This window comes from Pocillopora verrucosa, chromosome 4 (genome assembly GCF_036669915.1).
Source record: "Pocillopora verrucosa isolate sample1 chromosome 4, ASM3666991v2, whole genome shotgun sequence".
Classification (NCBI taxonomy): Eukaryota; Metazoa; Cnidaria; class Anthozoa; order Scleractinia; family Pocilloporidae; genus Pocillopora; species Pocillopora verrucosa.
Genome location: NC_089315.1, coordinates 13,642,054 through 13,657,519, shown reverse-complemented (window position 1 = coordinate 13,657,519; position 15,466 = coordinate 13,642,054). Strand labels below are relative to the sequence as shown.

The window sequence follows — 15,466 nt, the reverse complement described above, 5'->3', positions numbered from 1 at the left end:
ATACTTCATCGTGTTTTAATTTAAGGATGAAATCGGACGAGAAAATACAGAGCAAGTTGGGAAGCTAAATTAACCAGTTGGTATCTTGTTAGCTCTCCGTCAAGAGAAGTCGTTGTATCTTATCATTTACGGGTGAAAATGCAGGAAGTGGCTACTTTACTGAATCCTATGTTTGTTTACACACTGTAGGAGACTAATTTGCTTTTCTATGTAAACCAGTCAAATGATTACAAGCCAAATGGTAAAGATTCATGACACTGAACGCTGCTGGAGATGCTGCCCCTTTAACATTAATATTTTTATGTTAAATTATAATTTTAAAGGAAGTTGAAGTGCATTGCATCTTAAAGGCTGCTGACCTGGTTTTTTCCACACCCTATCTTAATTTGAGCAACCTATTTCAGTAAGAAGGTTAGATTTTACGGGCTTCCTCATGAAACGCGTGGGATTGGTTTCGGCGTCCTTTATATTCTCGTTTGTGATGGTCACATATGGTGAGTACGAAAAATAATATCGACTGCATCATACCAGCTTTTGACAAAGCGGGTACGAGCGACAAATTCTCGATTATTCACATATCTGAACCAAAGTAACCTCTCATACATGTTATGCTCAATTCCTTTAACACTCAAGCTGGAAGATAAACAACCCCGTTCTCTCTAAACGAAAGAGAATGTCACGCGTCAGTTTTCAGCATTGGTTTCATCTAAAAATTGTAAATATTTTAATATGCAAGGGCGCGCGCCATTTTACTCTGCTGGAGACGCCGCTCCTTTGGCAAACGTGAACTTATATTTCATAACAGCTCAGTTAATTTTAAGTATTTGACACTGAAAAAGGAAACGTGCTTCTACATATCCTTATTCTTGAGCAACCCAGTGGAAAGGGGTTTTCAGGGTTTTCCTTGACGAAATGAACTGTACACTGTTAGTTTTTGTCTTGAACATTTTCTCGCTGGTGATTGTCACATCTGGTGAGTACGAAAAGTAAGATACTCAAATCACTTTAAAAGTTTACAAAATTATCAGTTACAAATTTTGATGGCATACGGATCCGTGTCTGACATGTCATTGAGGAAAAGAGATCTTTACCTCATGCTACGAGTAGTAAGCTTCCTTTGGCGCTGAGGCCAGAAAATAAGCAACACGTCACTCTCAAATTTAGCAAAAGAGGTTGCCATTTGTTTTTATTCAGCATTCCGTAATTTATAAGACAGAGATGCTTATTTTTTTCCGCATCGCCACCTCTATTTCTAAAAATCTGCCTAATTTCCGAAAAATGAAACAAGGCTATTCACAATTGCTCATGACAAGTAAAGGATAGGTCTGTGACCATGGAATGGGTATAAGGGTCAGCACAAATCGCCAAAAAAACGTTCGCCACCATAACGCTTGGTCTTAAAGCTTATCAGCCAGGTTCTCAGGTTCTGTCTGTTCCAATTTAGCCATTTGATACCTAACTCATCCAATTTAAACAAGATAATTAAAAGATATTTATTGACACGTATGGAAAAGTGCATGTTCAACAAATCCGGAAACAGGGATCATGATTTCTAAGAGTGTTTAAGAAACATTAGGAATTAACGTTAAACGTGACAGGGTCACTAAATTAGCCTTTCTTTGCAAATAATTCACCGTTATTGGGAGAAAAATATTTGTTTCTTAACCCAAGTCATTTGTTGTAAAGGGATTTTACATTGTGACATCAATTCACCGTTCGTCTCGAAATCTTGACGTCAGCTGTCTATTTTTTTTAAGGCTCGACGTGTGATCAACCAACCTCTCCTCATGGCTCAGTCATCATTCATCCCACTCAGCGAGAAAAGTACCAAAACGGCCAAGTAATTCTCTTTGGCTGTAAACAGGGTTTTTATCTGGATGGAATGCCAATTATAACATGCAATGGGAACAAATGGACACAGACACAATTCCGATGTCTGAGTATGACGCAATTAAATTCTCTTTAGAATAAAACGAAACATTCCATCACTTATGATCGGCACTGTTAAGTGGTTCTACATTTGACAATAACATTCGGTGATTCATGCAAAAAATTAATGTTTGCATGTCAAACTTTTCAATTCCAAGGTGCAGCTTTCTAGAATGTCATAGATAATCACTGAAGAGACAAAGAGAGTTGCAAAATGACGATGAAAGAGGTTTGGTTCCTATCGGTGGTCATCTATCACCACTTGTGTAATAGTGAAAAGATATAATGCTTTATAAGCAACACAAGATAGTAATCAGAAGTATTATTTCATTCCTCCACCTAAAAATTCTAATGCTTCATTCACGGTTTTGTCCGGAGTTGCGTAACATTGTAAATGGTAAAGTATCTCATGTGACCCCACAAGTTGGCAAGGCTGCCATTGGATTTCGCTGTGATAATAACAGTTTCCAGCTGATCGGTAGGACGAGGTTGGAATGCATAGATGGACGATGGAATGGAAAGTTACCCTATTGTCATAGTAAGTTATCGAAAAGATCGTAAAACTAATTAACTTCCATTAAAATTGCATAAAAAATTGACAACTATTTGACATAAAACTGATTAAGACTGCTTGAAAAGCAACGTTTTTGCTCTTTTTCATCATTTAACGCGAAGATGTTCAGAGATCAATTAAATATGCGCAAAATTCACTTGGAATAAATCTATTTTTCTTCCGCAGAGTTGCCGTCGTGTGTTCGTCTGCAAAGTCCAGCTAACGGTACACTACATGGTAGTGACAACAGCCATAGTGCAGAAGCAAAATTCACTTGTTTTACAGGCTTTGATCCGATTTGGGGCTTCAACATTAACATGCAATAAGGGCGTTTGGAGTTCACGTGTTCCAATTTGTAAAAGTAAGCTGTCTCAGAGTTATTTTCCTAGACCAACTGACCTTTTTATAAATGGCTTAATCCAAATCTTCAGCACTAAACTTTCCGGTTCTTTTTACTCTTCCGTTGCGCCATTTGCATCTGAGGACCGCACAAGTTTGATGTTCATGTCGTAAATCGTTGTTCAATGTTTATTTCTCGGCTTACTGCACGAAGATTAGAGATCTGCCAAATGGACACGTGCTTGGCACACGCTTCTCCCATGGTCAAGTGGTTTCTTTCAAATGCAAACATGGTTATGAGTTGGGTGGAGATCGTAGCCTTCGTTGTATTAACGGAAGATGGAATTCTTCTGTCCCGCAATGTAAAGGTAACTAATTCCTCGATACCCCAGGAAAGAGTTTTGCGAATATATCGTAGCTAATAAATTGTGCTCAGCATATTTTTATAATATGAATGGGTTTGTCACAAAACTGAAGGAACTTCGCCCAGTTTTATTTTGGTTCTATTTTCCTGTTTTATATTTGTTGCCACTATGTGTACTGCGAAAACCGAGAACTACAGCGGAATCAGTACAGGAGAATACTTTCCATTCAGTTATGTCACTATGAGTTATTTATTTCTCAATATGCTCGCAGAGTTCCTTTATTCGCATTACCTGCCCTCCCCTTAGCCAAGATTTTCGATAAGCGCCCGTGCGCATACTTGATGAAGTACGGAACATGAATAGAGTTGGCTCAAAACGAATCTTTCATTTATAAAGTTTTACCTGGAGAAAATGGTTATCGGCAGAATCTTAACCATTTTTTTTTAAATAGATAATTAGGATAAAAGCATGAGTTTTGGTTGCTACACTTATAATGGTTCTGTCTACTTGTATTTTATCACATCTTAAATAATTGAAATCGCAAACAAAAAAAAAAACAAAAAAAAAAATTAGACTCCAATATATATATATATATGTATGTATATATATATATATTTTGTTCTTTTATATCAATGAAGCATTGCTAACTTACATAAAAGGGGACAAATATAATACCTGGCTAGATTACTCAGTCATAAAGGTAGGTTCTAAGTTTTAAATTGACATTGCTCTTTGTTTTTTTCTAGTTATGCAGTGTGTAAAACCCTCCATTCCAAGAAATTCACCTACCATATATCCACGAACGAATCAAGTGAGATAAACACACGGTACAACTATTTATCTGGCCTGTCATGAAGGTCATCTTTTGACGGGATCGCCGATTATGGTGTGTAACTATACCACGTGGCTGAAAAGAGAATTCAGGTGCATCGGTATGTTTTCTCCAATGAGGTCACATCAAAGTTACATCGTTTGACCACCACCACTGATTACCACAAACATCAACCACAAACCTATATCGCTATTAAAAGAAACAAAAAACACCTCGAGTGAATTATTACGCAAGAATCGATCTTTTCACCACCTGCGTTGGTTGCCACTTGCGGTTCTTGCGCTGGCTTTGATACCTGCAATGGACGGGGTATTTCTCGTTGAAGTGATTGCACCCATACAACGAGTCAAAGAAATGTAAATAGAAGCGACCCTCAAGCCCTTCGTCTCTCACGAAAGAAAACGGGTCATATGGACCGCGTGCGCCAAACTGGACTAACGGCGGACCAAAGTATTTTATCCCGCTGAAATTTTATCCAAACATAACATAACAGCTTCGTGGTTAAAAAAAATTGATTATCAGTTTCAAAAAGATTTGGAAGCTTCCGAGGCAAGATATCGGTTACTTTAAATATTGGCGAATTTTTTGAACTGTTGACAGATTTTTCACTTACATCAACAAAAAAGGCTCTAGCGCTCCTCCAAAGTACACTCCTTCTTATCTATGTAATCGAGTCTTAGGTTAAAAGTTGATTTCAACAAATGAGGACTAGGCGGTCATATAATAAAATACTTATTGTCTTAGTTAAGTCGGGAAATATTTTGATCTCATCAGGCTCGTCATGGTAAGTGAGTATATTTTCTTAAAAACATGACGTTTATATCATAAATATATGTAGGAAAAAAAAGTAAACCTTTGTTACACCGTCACTTTTATAGCCACCTGTCCCATCCTTGGACCAATAAGAAACGGTGTCATCACACATGTAACACGGAAGGGTGGTGGTGAAGTGGAAATAAAGTGCCATGCAAACTATACGTTATTCGGATCCTCAAGATTGAGCTGCATAAATGGAGAATGGAGCAGCAGTATTCCTTCGTGTAAAGGTATGTCTCATAAGTGTAATTTCCATTGGTCTAGAAGTAAGAAAAATAAAATAATAAAGAAAACTTTCACGGCCTCCACCTGGGAGGAATCGACGTGGAAAAACCCTCTAGCGCAAATAAAAGAAAAAGTCTTTAAACTGAACCGAAGGAACAAACAATGGAGTGCTGCTTTTCCACAATGCCTTGGGCAGAATGCCTATTGTTCTCGCGACATTTACTTGCAGCGGCGAAAATTTTATAGATCTGTAACATAAGCGGCGAAGCGTAAACAGGAAGGTAAGAGTTACTTCATTCCTAAACACCCAACCCAGAAAATAATGACGGGAAATATTGAAAGCTTAAATCAGCAACTATAAAATTCTGGAAGGAGAACACCCTCTTTGAGGAAGTTTTTTTTTATTCTAAAGGGGTTCATTATGTAATTACCTCAAATTAAACAAATCAAGGCGCTTTAACGGATCTTCAAGGAAGCATTCTGATGACATCCCTCAAACAAATTCAATATTTCATGTACTTTAAATAGTTAACTGAAACGAGAAATCTTTAATCAAAATTAGTATACAACGGCTCTCAGGCCTATTCACAATGGATGAAGGGTTGCTACGTTAACTTCCGGCATTGGAGAAGGGACTCTTGCTTTGATCCATCAGACAATATATTTTGGTGAAGAAGAAACCGCACTAAGTATCCCTATAAAATCATTTATGAGTAAACACATTCAAAAGAGGAACTTTACTAACTTTAAAGTAGCTATTTCAGCCATAGTTTTTACTGTATTCCAACTACTGTCACGGTTTACAGAGAAGTCCTCCAGTGCACAATAGCATGTCTTCATTTTTAAAAGATTACTTGCTTACATCTGTATATTTAACGTATTTGGCATGTTAATCCATCCTCCTTTGATGCTGCATGGAATTCGTGAACTTGCATTACAGTATAACGATGATGATAAACAGATAAATTCCTGTTAATTCGAAACTGCTTTGACTCCGTAGCACCATGTGCCAAACCTGCTGCACCTCCAAACGGAGGATTGTGGGGCAGAGATTTTAGACATGGACAATCTGTAAGGTTCATTTGTCGTTCTGGCTATCAAAGAGTCGGTACCTCCCCGATTACATGCAATGATGGAAAATGGAACAAACCTTCTCCAGTCTGCAAAGGTTAGGAAAGCTTGATTCTTGTGTTTGCCAAAACTAAATTGCAATCTTAAGTTAATAACTGTAACATCTGCTAATAGTTGCTGTGTTCTCGTGTTTGTAAAAACTAAATTGCACTTTTAAGATAATAACTGCAATTCTTCTGCGATTAACAAGGCATTTGTCACACACCGAGAAATCCGGATAAAGGAAAATTGCACAAGAAGTTTCTTGTCGGCCCTTTCCTCGACGGAGATGTAGCAACGTTCTCTTGCAACAATGGTTATGACTTGATTGGTACTCAGAGAATTCGTTGCGTTGACCGAGTATGGAACCCCAGCGTTCCTCAATGTAAAGGTGAGCATCTCTAATATATAATTATACTGATAGTTAAACATTCATGGTGAGCATCTCTAATATATAATTATACTGATAGTTAAACATTCATGATTAATCAGAGAGACTTACTGAAAAAAATGGTTCGCATGATGTTAAATCCCACGTTTGATAGCTTAAGATAAGGAACAGGTCAAGGCACCCATTAAACTGGTTAAGAATCTGGAAATTTTTTGTGCATTTTTTAGAACCTACAAAAAAATATTGTATTTAAAATGATATTACTCCACTCTCACCACGTCCATGAAAAAGACGCGAACCCCAAAGATTCTTTGTTTCAACCTTAAAAAGGCAATCTATAATAACCATCAGGTCTAAGTTTCTAATAATAAGACTTCTTCCTCACATATCACTAACATTTTTTCTCACAATGTGTATTTAATGAATGTAACAATGGTCGATGGACAAATGATGTTCCTAAATGCAAAGGTCTGTGACGATTTATCTAACAACAAAAATTCGGTGAGCACTTAAGAGACTTTGTTAGCTACAAAACACTTAAAAGTTCCTGTTGCAACAGAATGCTTACTTTCTAAAATGCCAACGATGTTTTAAGGAAATCTTTGGGAAAGTTGCAAAATGGAAAAACTTATAAACATAACAGATAAACGATGCTGTCACTCATGCTCTACTACAATTTGACGTTTTCTGTGATCTATTGCTATACAGACCCACGGCAACATGGAATCTTTTTTGTTTTTTTTAAATGATAAAAAATGCAAATCGTTGCTGATGGTGACGTTTTCTGTGCGTCTATTCTCCAACATATTTGAAGTTGGAACCAATAAGGTGTATAATGATTGCATATGTGACCCATCCCTTAGTTGAGGTAGCCATCTCTCTGAATCACATGCATAAAGGATTTGTTCCCATTATTCACATGAAACATGACATGAGTCAACTGATGATAAGGAACCTCCAGCCTGTCACCAACTAGTGAAAATGATATTGATCTCTTCATATGTCTTTCAATTGGCTAACAACTGTAGCTTCATGTGTGCGTCCCCGGAGTATACGTAACGGACGAGTATCTGGTAAAGATTTTGGGCATGGAAAAACTGTTAGCTATCGATGCGACCTCCCAGCCGGGAGGTCCAAATTGGGAAAAACTGTGCCCTCTGAGGGCGCAGTTTTCCCAATACAGACCGACCTAGGCTGGTGAATAACATTTTTATTTTTTCCCTTAAACTCAACGAAATTCTTTCCAAAAGAACCCGAATAATTTAGGACTGTAATTATTGCAATATCTTCCAACAACTGAACAATTTATGAGCGAGTAAATGGTACCTAAAAGAGAGGTGATGCAAATTAAAGAGAGAGGCCTCACTGAAACATTTTCATTTGCCTACTGATAAAGGTGATTTAAAAGGCTTCCAGTCAAACTTTGAGAGATTATTTGTACAAGTATCTGTCACAATCTGACACCTGTCAATTAGGGAGCACGTAACAAAAAAAGCGTATGTACACTTTAGAAAAAACAACGGAACCAGTTTGGTAAGGACTGTCACGACAATGTTTTCTTCAAAAACAGTCAATGATCTTACGGAATGTATTATTCACGCTCATGGACGATTAATTGATGTACGAAGATGAACCTCTTCTTAGTAAGTAAATGGTAGGGAAATCAATTGTAAGTACATTCAAATTGTTTTAGTTTGAAGTTGTTAGAGTTTGCTCGTTTGTTTGCTGCAATAGTGCGTGTAAATCTGGTCTTTCCTCCACAAAAGTTAAATTCGAATGAGACACAGGGAGGTTTGATGCAGCTTTTTCTCATTGAGTTCCTTCGGTTTCTGTGGTGCAATTTACGGTACAAATGTCTAAATTGAACGGAATTGGAAAGACCCACCGAATGCGCATTTGAAAACTGAAAACTTCGCTCGCCCTTTCACTACGAACAAATTATTTGAGAGAATTCAGATATTAAATGAATGAAAGTTCCATCGATTAATTCAATTGTAGCCAAATACCTCACGTTTTAACTTTCTAAGTACCTTTTGTTAAGGACTGAAATTTATTTTAGACGGTTATTTGGCCGCTTGTTAATCAATTTAATGACACTTTAGTTTATAAAAATTCATTTCGAAACCAATATTTTTCAGCCAACCAAAGTAATTTGAGAGAGAGAAAAGAGAGGATTAATAAGTTATTTAAATGAGATGTCTTTGTGAGAGATGGCAACGAAGGTAGTGATGTACTCAGCGACTCACGAAAGCGTTACTGTGCCTGTGAGCAGAGATAGGAAAATACTGATCGTGCTAAGAACCAATCAGATTGCAGTATTCGTTCCCGTGCCCTCTGAGAAAAAAAAACATACTTCATTTTAGCGGTATTTACACCTGTATGCAAATATGCTCTCAAAAACTGTTCCCAACGTATTTTCGATTCGTCCACCACCAATTTCAAAGAAATTTGGGGGGCTACATAATTGGGTCTGATTAGCCATCCTTTATTTGAGGTAAATGCAACCTTACGAAGGACATGAACCCGTACTCTGGGTAGATGAGCTCACGATTCTTTGAAGTGTCTCTCATTGGTATAAGCACAACCATACCCCAATGCTGTGATCTCCTTATGCGGCAATCTGCTAAGTGCGAGATACATACCTAATGCAATAATCTGATTGGTGCGAGCAACATACCACCTGATACATAGTGTTCCTTTTTTTATAAAAAGAAGTAGTTTGAAAGGAGCTCACTAACTCGCCCTAACTTGGCGTCATCAAGCTATGTAGAGCGATAACGTAGCACAGGGATAATCCATCGCCATTTAGGTAAATACTTGACAGTATCACTCTAATTCAATTTCCATTAGTCTTTCGCCTTATCCAATAGTTTGTCCGGATTATAACGTTTGATTTTTTTGATTGCGGTCTTACGTATATGTTAAGACTTGATTTAACTCCGTCAACTAAATTTTCTTTCATTGATTCTCACCTAATGTTCTTTGCTCGTCAATGGCTACATAATAACCTGCCTGATTGTTCTTGTATTTATTCAAATGCTTATTTTTTTGAAGGTTTATGCAACAAGCCAGGAATACTCAAAAACGGAAGAGTTATTGGAAGAAATTACAGCGACGGTTCTGTGATCAAGTTTGAATGCAATAAAGGCTACGAGGTACGAGGCTCACCCTTTTCAACCTGCAGAAGAGGTGCATGGGAAGGTCAATTTCCAGAGTGCGAAAGTAAGTTTAAGCGTGGCGTAAATAATAAAGATAATTTCGACATATTAACATATCTACTGCCACTCACTTAGACCCTCTTTTCAGAATGATCAATTCGTTTCAGTTGAAGCGATTGCAAAATAGAAAATAAAGAAAATGAATCCAAATTTATTGAAATTTCGGTTTTACCAACTGAGCTAACAGTGTAAATTGGCCTAACGAAGGGCTAACGCTCGAAAAGTCAGCTTTAGAAACTCTTTAGGCTGGCCAATTTACATTGCCAACTCAGTTGATAAAACCAAATTATCTTATCTTTTTATACTCCCCAGACACAGCATCACAGTTTGTTGAGAAACTTTCCCCTCAATTCATTTACAGGATCAGTTTTTTTTTTAATCAGAGGTTCTAGGGTCCATGGTTCCTGTAAATAGCCCGAGCTGGTTCAATATGTTATTGAGATTGTATATAGAGTAGTTCTGCTCAAATTCGTGGTAACGCGCATTTTAATTTTTCTCAAGTTTTCTTAATTGATTGTCAACTCTTGTTCCTCAGTATGTGTCCAGGTTGGAGAAATATTTTGGGGACTTTGGGCCTGGAACAAGGGTGCAAACAACTACTACCGAGCTAAGATCACAAGAATAACCCCGACACGTGTAGACTTCGCATTAGTTTATAACAGGGAGCAAAAGCGCAGTTACCCAAGGACTGATGAGGTGCTTATCATAGATAAAGTGCCATTAATAGGGGACGTACCACCTAATTCGCCAGTAATAGCCAATCAGTTCAGTGACAGAAAGCTGTACCGAACTGGTAATACGACTGGCCCTTTTGATGATTCTTCTGTGTACGTAAGGTTTGACGATGGTGAAGAAAAAGTGGTTCCCCTGAGGAGAGTTCGCTTAGTTTCTCGTCCACTCTTTTGTTCAGATGTTAATTAAATGAAACATTAATGGACTGCTAAATTTTTGAGAATAGAACAGATACATGAAGTGTTTCCTTCTTGGAAAAAGTAAAAAATAAAAGAAGCCAGTAGCCTGTGTAAGTTGCGGCTGAGATGTATCAAAATAAGTTATTTACAATACTTGTTTTTTTTTTTTTCTGAATAGTTCTATACGTATGATCAAGAATTTATTAAAATTGTATTTTAAGAGATTTAAATAAAGTGAGTTAATCTTTTATTAACTTACTAATTAGACAGAAACTTGCTTTTTTACATTTCCATTATTAGTTGCTCAACCTTATGCAAAATAAAATCTTCAAGACTGAAGCAATTCTCGTGACGAATGAATTAATATGTGGTGGAAAATAAATAAGTAAATAATAACCAGTAGCCATGTAGGTTGCGGTTAAAAAGTATCAAGATCAGTTGTTTACAACTACGTATGGTGACTAACATTCAGGTAATCAACATCTTTCTCTGAGGACTCTCTGCCAGAGCAATGTTAGACTAATGTAGTCGAAAATAATTAACAAATAGAAGAGCCTTGACTGAGCTCTGTTCTCTTTTAAAGCACGCAGGAAGCGGTTAGAGCGCGAAAGAAGTGTGGGGAGAAACGTACGAAGTTGAGTGTTTCTCCACACTTCTTTACAACAGAATAGAGCGAAATCAATTTAGCTTCTCTATTTGTTTACTTCTATTTCTATCCGTCTACTTTGAGCCGTTTTTACACTAGAGTTAAAATCATGTTGGTTGTACTGGGAACGAGGGACCGCCCATTTTCTACAGGATTTATGAAAGTGAATGAAATCAGATTTCCAGTTGCTGTAGCCGTCATGGTTTACTCCCTAAATTTGCTAAAAGCTCTGTATTAGGGCCTGAATAGACAAGACAAAACAAAACAAGAACAAATTGTTAAGTAGCTGGTGAATATTTTCCTGTAATAAATTGGAGAAGTTCCTCTTCAGTTGGTTCATTGCCAGGAGAAATAATGTTGTATATGTAAGGATCTCCTTCTAGGGTTCACAATAAGACAAATTTGATATGCAACCCAATTAACGAATGGTAGTGAACAAAAGAATATATACCCCGCGCACACTTTAGTTTTCCTCGCACGGGCGAAGTAAATAAGCTAAGGGAGGCCATTTTTGACTCTGATGATGAATTCAGCTGATGTTTTTGAAAGATCAACAACATTTTTGTGACTCAGGGATTGTTATTCAGGGGTGATTATCACAATATCAGATATTTTAACCATAGATTAGATGCTAGGCAATCTGAGGTTCAAAGGGTTAACAGTTTTTATACTAAAGTCAAAATGTTTGCCTCAACTAACAACAAGAGACTGCTCATTTTCTCCAATACATTTTCCAAAGGACTTTACAAAATTGGGTGTGATTAGAGTTCTCCCTTGTTGTAAACATCATGTTTTACTCACTCACCGTACTTAAAGCTCCATATTTGGCCTATATATCCAAGATAAACCGAAAGAAAAATAAATGACAAGTAAAAAATAAAAAAAAAAACAGGAAAAGTTAGTGCTACTAATGCTTTGGTCTCACTAGGGGTATATCAGTGGGAAACCAACCTTTTGTAATGTCAGCTAAATAAGTTCAGCTTTCTTCCATGTTGATAGCCTGAGTCTTGTCTTCAGGAGTTTAACGGCTGGATGAAGTTTCTCTCCTCTTCAGTTTCAACATGTAGGTGGGAGCGTTCAGTTTCTAGATAACAAACATACCACAATTAGCATTGTACTGCACTTCAATCAAATATACATCTGATAAAAGTGAATTAACCACAAATGTGTTATCATATAAGATAAAACCTAATGTTTCAAGAAATACTCCTTTATCTGTGTAAACCACATGTACAGTAGTCGTCCTGGATACAAAAAGGTGTCACAAGTTTTATTTTGGTTCTGCAGAAGAATCCATGTACTGTACATGCCTGTAAATAAACCCCTGATTATCCCCTAAAAACATTTACATGTAATTCAACAACAAGAGATAAACAAACAAAGTAAAATTATTGACATTCAGCCTTAAGACTGAATTGAAAAACTAGCAAAGGGTAAAGTTTAGCAAGCAGGTCAAGCCTTGTCATTATGTCATCAGTTGCCTGCTTTGTGTAGACAGTCAAACCCTTAGTAATCAATCAATCTCTATCTTTCAAACTCAGTCCTTACATAAATTCTGATTGAATTCAGTAATCTAGAAAACTCAGACAACTATTTTCCTATGAGTGTGATCATTGAATCAATTGACTGAAGGTTTCAATCACGTGAAGAATGTTAAATTTGATGTCAGGTGAAAAAATACTATACTCGTTGAGTGGTAAAGGCTTCTCAGTTGACCTCTAAAATGTGTTTGGTAAACATTATTAAAACCGAGCTGGTCATTGAAAAATTATGAGACAAGACTTGGCAAGATATCGTGGCGAGTAGAATGATTTTTGTTGCCGCGGCCGAGGCGATACTACACACAAGGTTACCATCATTTTTAGTAGTTATTTGCAAGTCGTGTACTAGTCTTTTTGTTTCTTTGTTTTTTTTTTTCAGAGTAAAGAGACAAAAATTGAAATTGCCTCAAAAAGTGATGACCTTCAGTCGATTCTCACAAATTCAAAATAACTGAACAGTCAGGCATCTCACCGAAACTTACGCGGAGCCATTCCTAATATATCATAATAAAAATAATCCATTCGTCGCGGCTTTTGAAATGCAAGCTCCAGTTTTTGTCGCGAACGCATGGTAAATTAGCAAAAAGGCCCATTTTCAACTATCATGATGATCCAGCTGAGATTACAAAAACGTGTGTTACTACAGCTAACTACAAACAACACTCCTACAAAGGACTTCTCTCATACGGATGATAAGACAACACGATCAAATGGTACCCATGGGTTCAAACCATTCGCACTGAAAGGCCAGTTTAATTGATGATGCAGATGATAATATCATCTACTGTATTGATGGCACAGTTGATGTGGTTGCCATAGACAAAATAATGTTCTAGTGTCTGAGAGGTGGATTGATTGCACATGAGGGGAAATTCAAAGCACTGATTTTGAGAACACACCCTTACGATGGCACCTTGAAGCCCTTTATGTCGGGAGACGAAATTGTTCAATACACATCTTTTCTTGTTTGCCTGCAGGTAACAATTGATAAAAAAAAATTTTTTTCGTGGGACAAGGATGTACAAACAGCTGCAACATCATTTACTGCCTTAAAAATTTTAATGTGGAAAGAAAAATATAAATTATCTAGAACAAATTTAGCAACAGTTTACTCAAAATAAAGATTCAAAATGTGTCATATTAGAACACGGACAATCAGGTGATGAGATGCATGTAATGCAATTTCTTTGTTGTCTACAGTGAAAAACCATTGATGCTTTATTTAAACTGAAGGTAAGTAAAATACATAAAAGAAAATCCTGCAGCAATGGCTGCTTCAATAAACTGTGTTTAAATCTACCTAATCACTGGCAAATTAAAAGGTTACTTGCCACATTACTCATACAACAAACCTTTAAAATATCATTCGTCTCTTTAAAACAATGACTAGCAAAAGTTTTACAGAGGACTCTAGTTACAGATCACTTCTTATATAAGCTATTAAAAGACGACAATTAAATTGTACTACTGGGGTAATTCCTTTCTAGGTGTAACAAGTCATTAATGTTTGTTTCTTCTACACAGTGTCACAATACTGCATAATATTAAATTTGGATGAATGTGTGAGCCTATTTTAGTTACTCGACACTTAAAATCATAAGTAAAGAAATGTTCCTCACAGGGGAAGGGAAGGTACAGAAACTACAGAAAAAAAAAAAAAAAAACTTGAGAAATATTCAGGCTTCAATGGCATTCATACCCGAGCCTCCCGGGTAATTTTCCCTGATAATTGTTGGGCACCACTTCTTAACTACACTGTATAAAGCCACCCGCCAGTGGAGTCTTTAAAGGGACGTTTACATAGTGATTCTGATACAAAATAAAGGTTTGACTGTATGTTAACACTGATCATATGATACTGGATATTGTGTGGTTTCACCTGTACACTTGTACAGGTGTTCAGTGTGATAGGTATCGAGAATCTCTCACGAAGATACGTAAATTTACCTACTGTTCCACTAAATACTCATTCTCCGCGTATTTTACTGTTAAACTAACGATTTCTCGAGTCCATTTTCAATCTGAGCAGTACAATTCACCTTTGAGTCATTATCAAATTAATACAAAGACAGGATAACGTTGTTGAATGTCTCCTTAAAAGGAAACTCCAAACCTACCTTGTATCACATTAGCTTGACCCAAATGTTCGAAAATGTGCTCTCCTCTCGGGCTGAAATGGCCAGGTAACTAAAAGCCAGGTTTGTTCAACGATAGGTATGCACAGTTAGCATTTTTGTTATCCGCAGAATATTTCCCGTAATAGGTACAAAAAACCCGCACTTCTGGTCCATTCAACGCTCAAAAATAAGAGGAGACTATTTATGCTTCTGTTGCTGTGTTCTTGAGGAAATGAAACAAACGAATATCCAGCAATCGACGAAAATGTATAATATAATAAGCTCAGTTATGCACGCATAACGGAGAGAAACTGTATCAGTCAATCTTCATGGAAGTCTTCTCTTGATGAGGAAGGTTCTCCTTCTTAGGGCTGAACCGTGCTCACAACATCCATTTCTTCTTTACTACTTGAGTACGATGCATCACAATTCTCGGAAAAGCTAGCTTAAGGATGGTATATATCGCTATAAGA

At 36.9% G+C, this 15,466-nt stretch overlaps 1 long non-coding RNA gene and 1 pseudogene across 1 annotated transcript; both read left to right on the top strand.

Moving 5' to 3' along the window:
- The first annotated feature begins 481 nt into the window (after positions 1-481).
- LOC136280303 (C4b-binding protein alpha chain-like) lies at positions 482-7,536 on the top strand (annotated as a pseudogene).
- A 1,771-nt stretch (positions 7,537-9,307) lies between these two features.
- On the top strand, positions 9,308-10,953 carry LOC136280594 (uncharacterized). Its single transcript, XR_010717384.1, has 3 exons — positions 9,308-9,369; positions 9,615-9,782; positions 10,314-10,953. It is a non-coding gene; the product is annotated as an uncharacterized lncRNA (long non-coding RNA).
- The last annotated feature ends 4,513 nt before the right edge of the window (positions 10,954-15,466 follow it).